The sequence below is a fragment of the Palaemon carinicauda genome, chromosome 14 (assembly GCF_036898095.1).
Source record: "Palaemon carinicauda isolate YSFRI2023 chromosome 14, ASM3689809v2, whole genome shotgun sequence".
NCBI lineage: Eukaryota > Metazoa > Arthropoda > Malacostraca > Decapoda > Palaemonidae > Palaemon > Palaemon carinicauda.
The window spans coordinates 123189252-123194251 of NC_090738.1; the positions used below are offsets into that span (position 1 = coordinate 123189252).

At 36.7% G+C, this 5000-nt stretch overlaps 1 protein-coding gene across 1 annotated transcript in view; it reads left to right on the plus strand.

The window, feature by feature from the left end:
- Positions 1–5000, plus strand: part of LOC137653721 (uncharacterized) — a 54946-nt gene that overhangs the window by 40290 nt on the left and 9656 nt on the right. The gene's annotated exons all lie outside the window — the stretch shown is intronic.

The following is a 5000-nucleotide window of genomic DNA, read 5'->3' on the forward strand; positions in this document are numbered from 1 at the left end:
TAGATTTCAAGTAATGGAATGTCTTTACACATTTTGACGTAGGGGACCCAAACTTCACATCGCTATAATTCAGGGCGTCTGTACTTACGTTAAAGAAAGTCTTGCGTGTAATGAACGAGCATTAACCAAGATACAACAAAAAGGTATTTCATTCCTTCTCATGGCTCATAAAGGTGTTATCACTTCGCTAATCAGAGACACAGGTTAAGGGTTTTGTCTCGTCACCGGGAATCTAGCTTGGAGGGAGATCTTGTTTCCAAGCTTTAAGTGTGTTTTAGTACCTTGTCATGCTGCAAATGAAAGGTTAGGGGGCTATTTTGAATGATAAGGAAGCAAAGTGAAAAGTAATGCTTTGTCATGCCATACGTGTTTGAACCAGAGTCCCATTAGAGGTGTTTGATTACAGCGATTAGCAAGCGAAAGGAAAGCAGTGTTCTTGATATTTATTTTCTCTTTGGGGAAGATAGATTAGAGGAAATAAGAGAAGATGAATGGTCTGTGGGTGGGAGAAATGTTTAATCACCTCTTAACGTAAAAGAAATCATCGAGTTGTAGTTTGTATTAGTTCTTCCAGTCTCTTAGAAGAGGAAGGAGAAGAAGAAGAAGAAGAGTGAAACAATCACACTGAGCATATTGCAAAATAAAGGATTCAAGAAATCCACACTGCAACGAAGACCAATCGTTCCACTTCTAAGTCATTTGCGACACGAAATTTGGCAATAGTGTAGATTACGATGACTCCAAGGAAATCTTGCGAAAGAGGAGAAATACTTTATCTTTCCAGCAATAATGACCATGAAGATTGCTTCCCCTGTACTGGAAACATTCTGGAAAGTGTGGCGAATCAATTGAATTACCCCCCCCCCCCCCCCGTAATCCTTGCTGGAATAATCAATTCAATTCTATTCCCACTGTACTCCTGTCAGTCTTCGCTCGATTCGGCAAAATGTGCTTCCGTTTGAGATATGTGGAGGCCGTCAGCTTTTTGGAAATGAGAGAGAGAGAGAGAGAGAGAGAGAGAGAGGAGAGAGAGAGAGAGAGAGAGAGAGAGAGAGAGAGACTCGTTGGCCTTCCTCTATCAAGTATCGGTTTCCAGCGAAAGTAACTTGCCGTTGCCTCTCGGGAAGGACTTTGCCCATGATTGGTGGGGACTGGAAAGCCCTTTTAACGGGACTTTTGCTCTTAAAACTCAGGTTTCTCTCTCTCTCTCTCTCTCTCTCTCTCTCTCTCTCTCTCTCTCTCTCTCTCTCTCTCTCTCTCTCTCTCTCTCGTTTCGAGGTCGTCGGGTGAAGGTGGTTAGGCTGATTTCTGTAACTTGAAGTAATGGATTGCTCCTTTGCATCCGTGTATCTCGGGATGGAAATGATTAACGGTAAAAATTATTCTTCTTTAATAAACAGGGTGCAAAGGTCATTGCCATTTTAATTTACTTTTTTCCGAAGTTGTTAGAGTTATAAAATGACAATTGATTCCAAATGACAGATATCGTGTTAGGAATTTTGAGTTACAGAAATTCGATAAAAGAAAATGACTTGTGAATAATTGGAATGTTGAACAATAGTTATAAAACATTCTTTGAGGCATAGAAAATCAATGAATTATAGGAAACTTAAAAACAAACCTAAAACACGGCATTTTAAGAAAGATATTTTTATTTATAACAGACCTTGAACCAAATACACGCGAGAAAAATTAAATGTCATTTGTGGTAAACCTTATGACAAGAAATTTGCCGATATATATTTTTTCCTGGACTTATATTGGAGGTAATTCTTGTGATGGTATTTCGTAATAAGCGACGGACACAATCAAGTATATATTGTAGAAAACTAAAAACCTATATTTAAGTCCCACTTATTCTGATGCATTGATTGTCATGGCATCATGCACGGATAGATTTCTTTCGAGTGCAACAATCACAATTGATTAAGTAATCGTCCAGTCGTTTGTCTGCAAAATCTTGCATAAGAGAAAGTCATAATTGTAACAATGGACCCCTTGTAGGCACAACATTCAAGCTCTTAGTAATCAAATTATTATTATTATTATTATTATTATTATTGTTGTTGTTGTTGTTGTTACTTGCTAAGCTACAACCCTAGTTGGAAGAGCAGGATGCTATAAGCCCAGTGGCTCCAAGAGGGAAAATAGCTCAGTGAGGAAAGGAAACAAGGAAAATAAGATTTTTAAGAAGAGTAACATTAAAATAAATATCTCCTATATAAACTATAAAAACTTTAACAAAACAAGAGGAAGAGAAATAAGACAGAACAGCGTGACCGAGTGTACCCTCAAACAAGAGAACTCTAACCCAAGACAGTGGAAGACCATGGTACAGAGGCTATAGCACTACCCAAGACTAGAGAACGAAGTTAATTATAAAATAAATATTGCTAAAAGAAGACAGTTAACATACACTATAATAAACATTTTAGATCGAATCGTTATGATGTTAATTCAAGTTGTCTTGTAATTCTATTTGTCGAAAGTTTCGTCTTAATGTAAAAGAAAAAACAATCGATTTTATGGACTTATTTATGGACTATTATATCTCAGGCAGAAGCATTAACTCTTCTCGCTCGTTTTTTACAAAAGATTGTCGCAGAAGACAATGCATAGTTGCGGCCATGTTAGTGGTTTGTCGAGGCTTAGCAACACTAAAGATTGATTGATTGATTAATTGAGTGTTCTGTTATCCTGGCACTACTAAAGAATAATCGGCCTTTTCAACATGTGTGTATGGGGTGTGTGGGTGAACGAAAGCGTGTGTAAGTGAGAGGGAGCGTATTAGTGTTAGCATCAATGTTCCGTGGAAATAGTCAAGTTTGTCTTGCGAACAAGCGAGTAACTGGCGTGAACCGTAGTCATGGTAACGCATCGCGGCCCCTCTCCGACCGTGAATGAAGGAAGGGCTACTTTCACTTGTTGAGTTCGTAGTGTGTTTTGCAACGAAGGTATAAATATGTGTCTGCGATACTTGATGAAATACTTCGTGATAATGAAATCGCCCGTTGGTCTTCCCTTCAAGAGTAGATTCGTGCGGTTTCGGGTCAGTCATCGTATACGAAAATTTTACTTTCTAGTTTTTGCAGTTTCCATAGCAATCGTTCTTCTAGAACCCTTCTATGCTTCGCTGAGTTCTTTCCTAAGGGTTCTAGTATCACCCTGCCCATCATTCTAGAAGACTTTCTTGGGTGGGTAATATTCTTCTACTAGTGTACGTTACCCGTCAATATTGACAGCTAGATATTTAGATAGGAATGCACACACAGAGATTCAACCCTTCCCACCCCAACCTCATTTCCTAACTACAGCATGGCAGTTGTGGTTTCCGAGTGTACCTATCAGGGTGCCCCCTCTCAGAGTCAATACATATGCCCCCTCTGATCAGGGAACGTTGAAAGACCGTGTAGTTATACGACTGGCAATGCCGCTCTACTAAACTTGATATATATATATATATATATATATATATATATATATATATATATATATATATATGTATGTATGTATACAATTTTTTTAGCCAGACACTTGCTCTTTAGTAAGTAGGGGAGATATTTTTGGAATCTTCATCGGCAACGTAGCGTCCTTTGGTTATGGGAATAATTTAAAGCGTTTTGAAATCCTTTCTAGCATTGTTTTTTTTTTTTTTTTTTTTTTTTTTTTTTTTTTTAGGAATTATGAATTATTTTCGGTGTTTTGGAATCGCTTCTGAAATCCTTTCTAGCATTCTTTTTTTTTTTTTTTTTTTTTTTTTTTTTTTTTTTTTAGGAATTATTTTCGGTGTTTTGGAATCGCTTCCTGAAATCCTTTCCAGTGTTGAATGAGTCCTTCCCAAATGTTAAGGGTATTCTCAGTGTTCTGGAATCTCATTAAAAACAAGTATTTTTCGCTTAATGTTAATGAGTTTTCTACCCTTTATGAGAATTTTCCATCGCTATTAAATTCTTCTTTAGTGATCTGAATGCTTAACGATCGTTCTGGCATCTGTTTCATCGTTGTTGTAGTCTTCCTTAAAGTTTTGGAGTTATCCTTATAGTTCTGGAATTCTTCCTATTGTTTTTTCTTTCTCGAATCCTCTTCAGTATTTTGAAATCCCTTTCCAGATTGCTGATTTCTTCTCAGCCATTCCTGGAACTCTAAAGTTTTTTTTTTCTTTTTTTTTTTTTTTTTACTAATCCTCCGAGACTGGAATTCTTCCCACGCCTTACCAGTTTTGGTTCCAGTACAACAAAATGTTTGAATGGGTTCCAGAATTCTATTAGCATTCTGGAACTCATTAAAGCGTCCAGAAATAGTCCGACTGAAATCGTGTATTTCGTTCGTGTTAGGGAATGGCAAATAACAGGACGGGGCCTGCAAACAATGCTGTTTAAAGAGAGCAAGGTTGTAAATATGACGGAAATTAAGGTACTGCTCGTAAGCTATTTGCAAAGCCGTGTTTAACTTTGCATAATTCCCTCCCCATCTGTTGTTTGTTCGGAGGAAGAAGAAAACAGACCTAATGAAGAGATTAGTGAGAAAAGCGTTGCTGGTGGCGGGGTTTCTTCGGTTAGTAAAAGTGGAGGGAAAGAAATGAAAAGTTAACTACAGTACGTCACGGTGCATTTTGCGATGACGTGTACAAATATTTGCAGACTGTAAAATGAACTCCTTTCAGAGATTAAGAAATTTTATATATCATGTTTTTAATAGTTGACTTTCTTCCTCTTCCAATTCTTTTCAATTCACAATAACAATAAACTATGGCAGTAATTAAGGTTCGTATAGTATTTCTCCATATTTTATTATCATCACTATTGATATCATATGAAAGAAAAGCAATATATAACGATTAGAATGGATAGGCGAATAAAATAGAAAATTACTACCAAGGTATGAATTTTATTATCACTATTGATATCATATAACAGAAAATAAAGATGATTAAGGATTAAAGGAATAGACGAATGAAATCAAACAAATGACTACCAAAGTATGAATTATATTAATTCAAA